The 13,346-nt window shown below is 44.9% G+C and overlaps 1 protein-coding gene across 1 annotated transcript in view; it reads left to right on the forward strand.

Annotated features, from left to right (window-relative positions):
• Nucleotides 1-5,173: 5,173 nt before the first annotated feature.
• The window catches only part of LOC119953670 (5'-3' exonuclease PLD3-like), a 54,842-nt gene continuing 46,669 nt past the window's right edge, over nt 5,174-13,346 (forward strand). The window contains exon 1 of the mRNA XM_038778182.1: nt 5,174-5,269. The gene's annotated coding sequence lies outside the window, so the exon portion shown is untranslated. The remainder of the gene's footprint in view (nt 5,270-13,346) is intronic.

Raw genomic sequence — 13,346 nt, forward strand, 5'->3', positions numbered from 1 at the left:
CACTCAGCCTGTCCAAAACCCGCTGAAGCATCTCTGCATCTTCCTCAAAGCTCACCCTCCCCCCCAACTTTGTATCACCTGCAAATTTGGAGATAATACATTTAGTTCCCTCATCCAAATCATTAAAATATAATGTGAACAGTTGGGGTCCCAGCACAGATCCCTGTGGTACCCCACTAGTCACTGCTTGCCGATTGGAAAAAGACCCATTATTCCAACTTTTTTGCCTCCTGTCTGCTAACCAACTTTCTATCCATCTGAAGACACTACTTGCAATCCCATGCGCTTTAACTTTACATAGTAATCTGCTATGTGAGACCTTGTTGAAAGCCTTCAGAAAGTCTAAATAATCCACCAGTTCTCCCTGGTCAACTCTACTGGTTACATCTTCAAAGAATTCTAGTAGATTTGTCAAGCATCATTTCTCTTTCGTAAATCCATGTGGACTTTGTCTGATTATATACTGCTTTCCAAATTCTGTGCCATGGCATCCTTGATAATGAACTCTAGTAACTTCCCTGCTACTGCCGTTAGGCTCACTGGTCTATAATTCCCGATTTTCTCTCTACCTCCCTTTTTGAATAGTGGGGTTATATTAGCTACCCTTCAATCTGTAAGAATTATTCCAGGGTCCAAAGAATTTTGGAAAATGACCACCACTGGATCTACTATTTCTAGGGCCCCTTTCTTAAGTACTCTGAGGTGAAGATTATCAGACCCTGGAGATTTAACCACCTTCAATCCATTAATTTACCCAAAACCATTTTTCTACTAAAACTAATTTCTTTCAGCTCCTCACTAAAACTTGTGTAACTCATAACTTCCGGTAAATTATTCATGTCTTCCTTTGTGAAGACAGTAGCAAAGTATAAATCTAGTTCCTCAGCCATTTCTTTGTTCCGTTATGAATTCCCCCATTTTCTGATTGTCAGGGGCCTACATTAGTTTTTGTCAATCTTTTTCCTCTTTACATACCTATAGAAACTTTTACAGTCAGTTTCTATGTTCCCCGTTAGCTTACTTTCATGTGTGTATGATATGCATGGTATGTGTGTATGGTATGTATGATATGTATGGTAAGTATGTATGGTATTATTTTGTAACTTTGATACGTAAATGTAAAATTCCAATAAATATACTTGGAAAAAAATTTTCCAGGCACTCCCATAGCTTTGATGGAAAGGTGGAGGGTGACAGTGATTCTCTTTGCTCTCGGCTGTTCACTGAAGCCATATGGCAATTCAGAATGAATTCTTCAATAGAGCAAGTAATACCTGGCCACCAAACTGATTGCTGGGCTTTTGCTCAACATTTAGCTATCTGTAAGTGACCTTGATAAATTATTTGGAGACTATCAAGCTGAAGTGTTCATGGAATGACTATCCCTGTCATTAAAAACTGGGTTGTTGGGTTTGTCGTTTGGCCATCTTTCCAGACCATCAGCAAAATTCTCCGATGGGGAGATTAAATTTTCCCGTCAGACTAAATTGGATTCCAGTGGGAGCACAAATCACCGAGCATTTCAGAGTCCCTCACTATGCACATTTATGCATGGCGAGGAATACAAGCAATTCTATTGGGCAGTGATTTTCAAACTTCCTTTCCCGGGATCCACTTTTACCAACCGGCCAACCTTAGCGACCCACGGTAGCCAACCTTCGCGACCCACAAGGCCGACCTTCATGACACACCATTTTCACTTACCTTTAATGTGAAGGTGAGCCTGTCTAGTCCTCACAATTTATTTACTTTGCCAATTTCTGATAAGGACTTCAGATGATGATTTACGTTCTCACTGCAACCTTTGAAAAAAATCATGAGATTTGCCCTCGAACCCGCCATGCTTTTGAAGTTTTGATAATTTTAAACTTCCATTTGTCAGTACCTTCCTGCATATAACACACATGGGTTTTGCATCCTGATTTGGATTGGCACAATTAACAAAGCCATACCGCAAGAAATAATCTTTACACTGCTTTGTTGTCAGTTTCAGTTTTTTCTTTGTTTAAAACGACCCACCTTCAACTCTTCACAGTCACGTTGCCATGCTTGCTCGCAGCTAGAAAATGGAGGAATCTTTCCTCCGTCAGTTTGCACCAAAAGCATAGACGTACAGGGCGTGTGATATCAGTGTATGAGCCGGGCATGTGACATGCCCTCTGCTGACACTTCTGGCTGTATGACTGCAACGTTCTATTTAAAAGCTGGTCGCGACCGACATTCTCAATTCAAGAGCCGATTGCAGCCACTGGGTGCTTCTGCTGCGATTGGGAATGCTGCAACCCACCGCTCCACGACCCTCTCAACACCCGTCCGTGATCCACCCGCGAGTCATGTCCTGCAGTTTGAAAAACCCTGCTCTAGGGAATCCCGCTATCTTGCCGCCATTTTGAGTGGGTGGCCCAATAGAGAGGACCCATGGCCAGCCAGAGCTCCCCCCCCCCCCACCGCACTGCAAATCAGCCCCCACCACTGCATTGCAAAGCACCCCCACCCCCAGATTTCCAGGGTGCCCCCTTCCTCTGAGTATGGGGGTGACCCTAAATAGAGGGACGCCCTCCCACAGACCTCCCCCACCCCCACAGCAAAATGACCCCTGTCTGGAAGTTAGAGAGCAGTCCAGACTGAGCAATGAAAGAAATTACAGTTGTAACACTTACCTGAAAGCTTCACGTTTCCATTCCTGGAACGATAACAGGTGAGACCTGTGTTTAAACCCCACAGATCCATTAGCTGTCAGCGATTTCATTGAATCTTAGAACCCCCCCCCCCCCCCCCCCCCCCCCCCCACAGTGCAGAAGGAGGCTGTTTGGCCTTTCGAGTCTCCACCGATCCTCTGAAAGAGCACCCTACCGAGGGTCAGGCCCTCACCCAATCCCGCAACACAGTCACCTCATCCAACGTTTTGGATACTAAGGAGCAATTTAGCATGGCTAATCCACCTAACCTGCGCATCTTTGAACTGTGGGAAGAAACCGGAGCACCCGGAGGAAACCCACGCAGAGACAGGGAGAAAGTGCAGGCTCCGCACGACAGTCACCCGAGGCCGGAATTAAACCCAGGTCCCTGGTGCCCCACTGTGCCACCGTACCGCCCACTACCATTTCTGGTAGTGGGCTGTGATTGACAGCTTCCACAGACCAGCTGTTAGCCTTGCTCCATTCATTTTCTTCATAGGTGAGTAAACCACAATGTTTACAAACATCCACCACATCAAAGTGAAGTGCATTCAGTTTCCAGCTCGGTACTAGTAAACTACTCAAGACTATAGATTGTCAAGACCATTATTATTTATTTCCATGTACATCTTAGGAACTTCCAACTTGAGGTTTGAATTTTTCCTCCCTCCAGATCTTAGTTACAGTCACCAGTCGTTATATCATAGTTACATCAGCATCAGGTGTGTCTGATGTTATCTCTGCACTTTAGAGTTCTTAGTTCAGTGTGACACTTTCTAAGAAGCCTCTTTTGAATGGCCTATGTTACAGAGAGGAGGGGCTTAATTTAAACAGCCCTTATTTCTCCTCTTACCACCTGCTGTTTTGATTTGCTTCCTCCTTTATAAGCAATGGCATGTATCCCAACCCCTCAGTTGTGGTGTGGTCCAATTCTCTATTAATAATTTCACAGAAAACCTGAGACAGGATGAACTCCGAGAGTTACTTTATTAGCATACACTCACAATGCGGGGGAGGGGGTGGCTAAATAGGCCCCGGGCAATCGCACAGTAAAAGGATAGAGAAAGGGCAAAGACCACAAAGAAAGAATTATTGTTTTACAGGAGTCCAGAGTCCAGTATCAAAATCCATTGGTAGTATGTTCCATCACAGAGGTAAACAGTTTGAAAACTGATGCTGGATAATTCACTTTTCCAGTGGAGATGACTTCCACAATGAGATGGATGTGAATTAGTCTTGGAGGAGTTCGGGCAGGCATTCCAGTTCAAGCCCTGTGGATGCGGCATGCCTTCAAACCTGAACATGACCCCATTTCTGTGCTGCTGCTTGGCCGATGGAAAAACAGCAGACTAATTTTTCTTGGTACCTTAAGGCAAAATTACTGCTTTTCCCAGTAAGGGAGTCATTTCACATGACTCCCACTGTCCCAATTTGCCTTTGACAAAGGGTGAGTCGGGTTCCGGGTCCCTGAGACTGTTTCAGCCAGTAAGTCTTAAAGGGAAGTCCTATCTGACAAATCAGCTCTGGTTGGCAAGGCCTGGCTTATGAAGTGTATGTGCCCTTTGTTTTTGGTCTCTGCAGCCTTTAGGTGGTCATTAGAGTCTCTTCAGAGATAGTGAGGTGTCAGTTTCCGTGAAGTTGCCAATTAGCTCTTATTGTTCAAAGGTGACAGGCAGACATGTTTTTAAAAGGGTCTTTGTCCAGTCTTTAAAACTTCTAAAATTAGCTGTGAGGATATGTTTTTATAAAAATTTGGAGACTGAAATTTTCCAGCCATTCCCACCAGTGGGATTTTCCATTCCTGGTGTTGGCAACCCCGCTACAGGTCCCGGGGGTGGCAGAGGGTGCAAACAACGGGGAAAACTCATTGACAATGGTGGAACCAGAGGGTGCCGCCTCCGGCCAATGACAGGCCGTCTTCACCACTGCAAAACATGCTGTGTAGGGGGCCGAAAACCCCGCCCAGAGTGTGAGGTCATATCCTCCTGATTTATAGATACTGTAGTTTATTGTTAGAATCCTTTGAGCATGTAATTCAGACTTAGGCATTGCCTATTCACTATGTAACCTTTTTGAGCTTTATTTGTTAAGTTGCTGTCCTGAAGGGACTGACTCATTCTGAGGCGTTGTTCCACAACCACTAGATTGCTAAATCTCTGTCCTCTATGAGCAGTACAAGTTTTGCGGTTTGCATGTCTCTTCCATTCCCATCTACACATTTTGTTCCAAAGGTTCATAATTCAAAGGAGTTCTCACATTTGCTACAAAGGATCTGAGACTTCCCATTTCCACTCCGGAGTTGTGCTTTGAAAGTGCATGTGGCAAGGTAGGCAGATATTCTTATTTTTAAAGTTTTTAAAAATCAAGTTTTTTGTTTGAAATACAATACGTCTCCTGGGGGGGGGGGGGGGGGGGGGGGGGGTAGGGTTTGCTGGGAGGAGTGACAGCCCGAGAACAGTTTAGAAGATGGATGTAAAGCAGAGAGGAGTGAGCGAGAGAAAGGGACTAAGATCTGGAAGAGAGCCGAAAGCCTGGGTGATCGGAGGCATGGAGGAAGGGAGAGAGATAGAAAGAGACAACAAGAGGAGGAGGTTGGCCTGTTGTGGTGTTGATGACGTTGTTGTTTTTGGCACATTGTATGTCAGTGATTTCAAAACCTGTTTAATTTTGTACGTTTGCGATGCAGATTGAAGCAAGGGACTCATGCTAAAAGGGAGCTAAATAAACATTTGTTTGGTTCTGTGTTTCCAATTTAAAAAAAAAACAGAAAATTTGACCTACAGCACAAAATTATTTTGATGCGCATTATGTATCAAGTAGAACATAACATATTGGTACTGGATGTTCTGATGTACTACAATACAATAATCAATTTCACAAACTTACAATATTGTATCACATACTCATATTGGAAGTAATATTCAGCTCTTGTTGGCTTTTTCTCAAAAATGATAATTGACCTCAACCTTTATAGTAGCTAAGGTCACTGCGATTGTGCAACAGCGCAGTAAACAATACTTTCTTCGTTATTTATCAGGTATCTCTTGCCCAGCCTACTCGGAGTGAAATGTGCCAATGGTTGCATCTCCCATTATTGGATTCCATACCCTTTCCAATCATTTGCTTAAAGAGGGCGGCATGGTAGCACCGTGGTTGGCACTGCTGCCTCACAGTGCCTGGGGACCCGGTTTCAATTCAAACCTTGGGTCACTGTCTGTGTGGAGTTTGTGTTTTCTCATCGTGTCTGCATGGGTTTCCTCCGGGTGCTTCGGTTTCCTCCCACAATCCAAAGACGCACATTTGAAGTGGATTGGCCGAGCTAAATTGCCTCTTAGTGTCTAAGGTTACTGGGATAGGGAGTGGGCTTACTGGGGCATTCTTTTGGAGGGTTAGTGCAGACCTGATGGGCCTAATGGCCTCCTTCTGTACTGGAGGAGTTCTGTAAAGATTATGATGGCTTCACACAATTGTGTCTCCCGCCAAAAATAATAGAATAATGGCTAGTTTTGGTGAAGTGCTAAAGAATGATAGGGAAGATTTGAAGCATATCTGTGAAAGGAGTGGGACACGGGGAGACAACTGGCAAAGAAAAAAGTTACATTGAAGGCAGAAAGCATGATTTAATTTTCACCGGTACTTACCCCTCCAGACACAGGAAGATCACCAAATTGTGTAGATTTCTGCATTTATTTAAATATCTGAGGTTTCTTGTCAGCGCCCCAGAGTAAAAGATGCACTTTCACATGTTAAGTAATAGATTAAGAGACATTTCAATTAGTTGTCTCATTTATGTTATGTATCCAATAATTGACACTGATATGTAAAGGGACTTCAGATGGCCTTTGTGTCAGGTGATGTGAAGATAGAGATAGAGCATGGTTGCTGTGCAAATGTCAAGGGTTAAAAGATACAACTTTTCCAGACCAGACCAAGGAGTGAGTGAGAAGAAAAAATAAAGAAGATATATGGCTGAACATAGGATAAAAATGGCTGGATATGACTACCCCCCCCCCTTAATTTCTGAAAGGGAGCGACCAATGGAGAAGTGCAGTAGTTATGCAGACTAACGTAACTGCCTTGGGAAAGAGAAACCAAGGTATGCATTGGCTCTTTCTCTACCTTATGATAGTAAAATCTGAAGCAAAGTGTTTTCTGAGCTGGAATTGGAAGACTCAGAAGAAGGTCTGGAGACTCTATTACGTTTTATGGATAAGATTTTTTAAAAAGGATGATTTTTAAGTGCATATGAAGCATGGTCGAATTTTGATAGGTTCTGGAAAATAGAGGATTTCTCCATGGAAGAAATATGAACAAATAGGAACAAAAAGTTCTATCCCATCGATGGATTTGCACAGAAAAGGTTCTTCCGGGTGGAACTCATGAAGCAAAGGCCAGGCTAGTGGCAAGGGGATTTGAAGAAAACTTAGAATTTAAGGGTAGATTCACCTACGGCAGGAAAGGTCATTTTAAAGATCTTCTTGGCTCTATTAGCCACAAAGGCATGGGAATGCAAATTTATTGGCATAAAAGCTGCCTTTTTGCAGGGGCATCAGCTCCAGAGGGACATTTTTCTGCATCCTCCTAAAGAGGCAGCTAACAGAGAAGGAGTACTCTGGAAGTTGAACAAATGTGTAAATGGATTAAATGATGCATCTAGAGTCTGGTAATTTTCGGTAAGATCAGTTTTGTTAAGTTAGGCTGTTGCCAGTTGAAAGCAGATCCGGCAATGTTTTACCAGCACTATAAAGGAAACATTTCTGGCATCTTTATGATGCATATCGATGAATTTCTGTGGGGTGGGACAAGTGATTTCAAAGCTATTGTAATCTCTGATCTGAGGAAAGAATTCAGGGTTGGAAGTCAGGCTTCCGATGCATTAAAATATATAGGACTGGAAATCGGACATACTAAGTCAGGGGCAACATTACGTCAACAATCCTCTTTGGAAAGCATCAATAGCAATTAGTCGTGGCCGGGTTTCACAAAAAGATGCAATGGTTTCAAAGATGGAAAAAGAGCAACTGCAAAGTTAAAGTGAATTGGTTAGGTGGACAGACTAGACCGGACGTGAGTTTTGATATCTTAGAGTTGAATACAAAAATGAATGATCCCAAAGTGGAAGACATAGGGCCCGATTCTCCGCAACCACGATGGGTGGGAGAATAGCGGGAGGTCCGCTCCCGCACCTCCCGCTATTCTCCCACCCCCCCCCAAAATGGCGTGTTCGGTTTTGCAACACACCGCTCGGAGAAACGCGGGCCGCCGTGCGATTCTCCGGCCCGGATGGGCCGAGCGGCCTGCCTTTCCCGACCTGTTCACGACAATGGCAACCACACCTGGTCGCTGCCGTCGTGAACATGGCGCGCCAGGTAAGTGTGGGGCCTGTGGGGCGGATCGAGCACCACGACCGTGCTCGGGAGGGGACGGGCCCGCAATCGGTACCCACCGATCGTCGGGCCGGCATCTCAAGGGGACGGACTCTTTCCCCTCCGCCGCCCTGCAAGATCAAGCCTCCACGTCTTGCGGGGCGGCTGAGGGGAAAGACGGCAACCGCGCATGCGCGGGTTTGAGCTGTCCAACCCGCGCATGCGTGGCTGACGTCATTAGGCACCGCCGCCGCGTCATTCTTGGCGCGCCGGGCCTTGAAGCCAGGGACAAGGCCGGCGGCCGGGTTTCCCGGTACGGCCCTCCTATCCCCCCGGGGAGGGGAGAATAGGGGGCCGGGAGAGGCTTCCGATGCCATACTGAACCTCTCCGGGTTTCACGACGACGTCGGACCTTGTGGAGAATTCCGCCCTTATAAGAGCAAATTGCGTGTGTGTGTTTTTGAGTTTCTTGTCATTTTGTTTTCACCTAATAATTATTTTTCTCCAAGGAAGGGGAGACTGTAAAGTAATGGGTTAAGAGACATTCCAATTAGTTATCTCATTTATGTTAAGTATCCAATAATTGACACTGATATGTCAAGGGGTTCAGGTGGCTTTTGTGTCAGGTGATGTGAAGATAGAGTTTTGTGCAGTCTGTTAAAGTGAAATAAAGGTGTTTGTAAAAGGAGCAGAACCTTTGACTTGTTATACAACAGCAGCTAAACATCTAACATCACAGACTTCATTAGAAACACAACAGGTATTTATTAATAAGAAAACAGCAGGCTCGTCACTGTTGCTAGCTCCCCAAAATGTCTCTACCCAGGAGACCTCCGCACACTGGGGTGAGTCCACACTTTGAGTCCCGATTGGTCCATTGGCCATGTGATCACACTCTGCTCAGTTGCCCTTAAAGGGACAATCTCCACACCCAGTTACTCAATGCTCGTAGCCGAATATAGCCGTCTATGTGGTATGAATAGGAACAATGCGGCTCAGGGATAACAATCATGCTTTAAACTTGGGGTGCAATCTAGCAGCCCGTTTGCAAGTCCCATGATGACCATTAAATCTCGCAAGTGGCCAAAAATGGGATTTGTGCCAGCGAGATTTCAGTTTAAGATATTTCCCTTCCCCACTGGTGACATAATCAGGTTCACACCCTCCAATAGAATTAATTATATTTTAATATAATGGTCCCGACGCTGTCACGTCCGCCCACGATGTATCCTGTACCCTGGCGACGTGATGTCATGCCAGTGCAATTCATTACTTGTTTTCAAAAGCACAAACCAGTTGTAACGATCGCTCTGCGGCACAGCGGTGCCTGTAAGTCCAGGAGTTTCAGGGCCAAGGTTGGGCAATGCCCCTTGCGAGGCAGGGGTGTGTCCTGATGTTGGCGTTGTGTTGGGGGGAGAGGTTGCCCCGACTTGATGTTGTGATGGAGTTGGTGCCCCGAAGATGACGTGTGTCGGGGGTGGTGCCCCAATGCTGGGGGGGGGTCCCGATCTCCATGGGGGTTCCCTACCTCCATGCCAGGGGGTGATTTCCTGATCTTTGTTGGTGTTCCCTATCTCTGTGGGGCAGTTCCTCATCTCCATAGGGGTGGGCTCCCGATCACAATGGGGGAGGGGGCCTTATTTGTTGGAGCACCCTTTAAAAATGGGGCCCCGATCTCAGAATCCAGGCTTTGCCGGCATGTGTAGGCCCCACCCACCAGCTGGCTGTGTGATCCTCACCAGGGCTCTGAAATTGCACAGGATGCTGTTAAATGGTGAGAAAAGGTATCTGTGAAGCTACCGAGTTTCACACACATTTTCTTACATGATCTGCAATTTTGGGGAAATTGCACCCTTGATATTTAACATCAGAGATTATGTGGGCTGTCCACCAAACTCGTCGATCCACTGCCAGGCTAAAAATATTCTATGCTATGTTCTGGTCTTGCCCCAGACTTGTGGAGTACTGGACAGCCTTCTTCGAGGCTATGTCCAAAGTGGTGGGGGTGAGGGTGGAGCCATGCCCGATAGTGGCGGTCTTCGGGGTTTCAGACCAGCCAGATCTATTCCTGGGGAGGAGGGCGGACGCCCTTGCCTTTGCCACCCTGATCGCCCGCCGTAGAATCCTGTTTGGCTGGCGGTCAGCAGCACCGCCCAGAGATGCAGACTGGCTGTCCGACATCTCGGAATCTCTCCAAATGGAGAAAATCAAATTCGCCATCCGAGGGTCAGACGACGGCTTCCACAGAACGTGGGAGCCATTCATGCAATTGTTCCGGGACCTGTTTGTGGCCAACGAACAAGAGGAAGAATAGTCGGGTGGCCAAGAATCAGGGGAAAATGGACGGGAATCGGGGGAAGGTAGCCGGGGGGGGGGGGAGGGCTACGGGTTCGTTATGGGGGTTTGGTCGCATGGTTTTACGCTTATTTATTTTTCTTGTTAATTTATTGTTTTTGTATTAGAGGGGCGGGGTTACTGTTTTTCTCTGTTGTGATAAAATTTGTTGTTGAAAACTTGAATAAAAATTATTCCAAAAAAAAAGGAAGGACAAAGCCGCAAGCGACAGTCTGATGGCAAAACCAAATTGTAAATAAATGCCTATAAACATGTGCCTCGGCCATATTGGGGAATGTAAAATATGTATGCCGGTTAAAGGGGGCGGCCACAGTTGTTATTATGAAGATGCTTACCTGTAAATATACATGTCAATTTTTGCGTGTTTTTTTTTCTAATAATTTGTAATTTGTTGGATATAAAATATGAAAACTCAATAAAAAACATTTCCAAAAAAAAAAATATTCTATGCTGCCAGACCATGTAGTTCAGGTTAAGTTTAAATCAAATTAATTCCCAGTTAACACAGAAAGTAAAGATTACAAGTGGTAACCAATAATTGATTGCAAATTATTAATATTTGACTTTCAAATTAGTTAATTTGGCCTGAAAGAAGATTAAAAATAAGGTAAAATGTTATCCATTAGAACCTTTTACAAAGATTCTAATGGGTGTACTGAAGGGGAAACAGAACTCCTCTCGCTGCTGCAATACCGCGGTGTATTGTGAGAGCTGGAGATGTGGGGGAAAGTCACATCTCAGTATCTCTAAATATAAATAACAACGCAAAAAAAAGTCAACACAGTTCTTCCCACCAGTAAGAAAAATGATAATTCAATTCATGCAATTTGGTCATTAGCAATCGGAAAGCAGTCGTTCAGCCATTCTCGTGATCCCATGGCCTTTCTTGTGGTCTTTCCTGACTTCCATGGTACATCATGCCTGCCTTTCTCCAGTCGGCTCATCTCCAAGAACTATCTTGGGTTTCCAGTATGAATCTTGCATTAACCATGAGGGAACGTCTGATGCAATTGTCTTATCCAAAAATGCAACAACTCTCCGGGAATCTGCCTGGATCAGACGTAGGATTATGGAATGGTCACACCACAGAAAGAGGTTATTTGGTCCGTTGTGTCATGCAAGAGCAAATGTACCAGTTCCACTCCCATGCCTTTGCCCATGGGTCTCCTTAGAAAATATTCATGCCCGTTTCCTTCCTTATTTTAGGCATATCGTTAATTTTATTTTGCCATTGTATTGTATTTTTACGAGGTTGGCAACGTGAAGCATAATACCAAAAATCAATCCCATTCACAGTAGGATGGAGCTCAGTTCATCTCACAGCCTCAACAATGCGTTTGAAGGATTTATTGGCTAATAATTGATTGGTCTGATGGTTTGGTGCACAAGCATCTTCACCTTTGAGACATGCTTCAAATGCAGAGCGGGTGGACAAGGTCTCAGCCTGCAAGCAACCTTCGTGGAATTAATTTCAAAATCTTGACGCAGTTTCTATTGCGCGTGGGTCCCTAAAAAGCACAAATCCTAATGATGTCTGTGTTCATGTTTGCAGCTTGGTGCCCATATCCAGCTGCTGTTTTCTTAGTCATCAAGGACGGTTTTGTAAATAAAAATCCTCTCTCTCTCTCTACATATTCCCATTTAACTCTTTTCTGACAATCCACAGTTCTGCTTCTCTGTCATCATTGGCTGCTTTTTCTGCTCTACCACCTTAAAACTCTTTCCTTCTTCACACTGAGCTGTGCCACAATGCTCCAGGGGTCTTTCAGCCGGGTCCGGTTTACCCTTCCGACCCTTCCTGGCCAGACCATTTCTCTTCCTCGGTGGTCTTTCTGTGTTGGGTGTACCAGGGACCCGGCTGGCATTTGTTGGCAGCTTCTCTTGACTCTTCCACTCAGCTTAGTAGCCTCATCCGGACTGCCGCTTAATGATCAACAACTTACCGATCGTTGTGGCCTTTTCTGACCGCCCCACTGCTTAAATCTGTAGGCTGTCGAGGGCAGCACGTGGCGCAGTGGTTAGCACTGGGACTACGGCACTGAGGACCCGGGTTCCCGGCCCTGGGCCACTGTCCGTGCGGAGTTTGCACATTCTCCCCGTGTCCGCGTGGGTTTTACCCCCACAACCCAAAGATGTGCAGGTTAGGTGTATTGGCCACACTAAATTAACCCTTAATTGGAAAAAGAATAATTGGGTACCCTAAATTTATTTTTAAAAAGAAAAATAAATCTGTAGGCTGTCTGCTCTCTGCCATGCTTATTAAATTGTCATTTGATTTCCTTGCTTGAAATTTAATACCATCTGCCTCACTGCATAAGTCTTGCTGTCTCCCTCTTATTGCTCCTTTACAGACTATCCTTGATATAGTTTCTTAAAAAAAGGCTTTGTAAAGGCTTTCAACACAGAATTAGTTCATTATCCAAAGAGCAAAGGTTTTCAGGGCTACAGGGAAAAGGTTGGAGAGTGGCGCGAGGTGAATTACTCTTGTAGCGGGCTGGGTGCAGACACATTGGGCGAAGTGTTTCAATGGCTCAAAAATTGAGTTTACAATAAAAATATATTTAAAAGTACATGTCATATAATAGTTTAAATTAAGCGACTGTAATCTGACATTGTTTGAACCAGGTCTTGCTTGTGACAGTTGATTAACCTATTAATTTGAAATAGTAAAATGAAGTCACCATAGTCCATGAGGCTGCTTTTGTTTGCCTTGCTCTGTATCACAACTAGCTGTCCAACCAACTGAGCAAAACTGGCCCCCAGTCATTTTATATTAATGCCATTTAACGATGTGCAAACCTCAGCCTATATCAGGGGTGGGCAAACTATGGCCCGCGGGCCGCATGCGGCCCGCCAAAGGTATTTCTGCGGCCCACCAAGTTATTTAAAAAAATAAAAAAAAAATAAAAAAAATTTTTTTTTTTTTTTTTTTTTAAATTTCTTTTAA

Source organism: Scyliorhinus canicula, chromosome 2 (genome assembly GCF_902713615.1).
Source record: "Scyliorhinus canicula chromosome 2, sScyCan1.1, whole genome shotgun sequence".
Classification (NCBI taxonomy): Eukaryota; Metazoa; Chordata; class Chondrichthyes; order Carcharhiniformes; family Scyliorhinidae; genus Scyliorhinus; species Scyliorhinus canicula.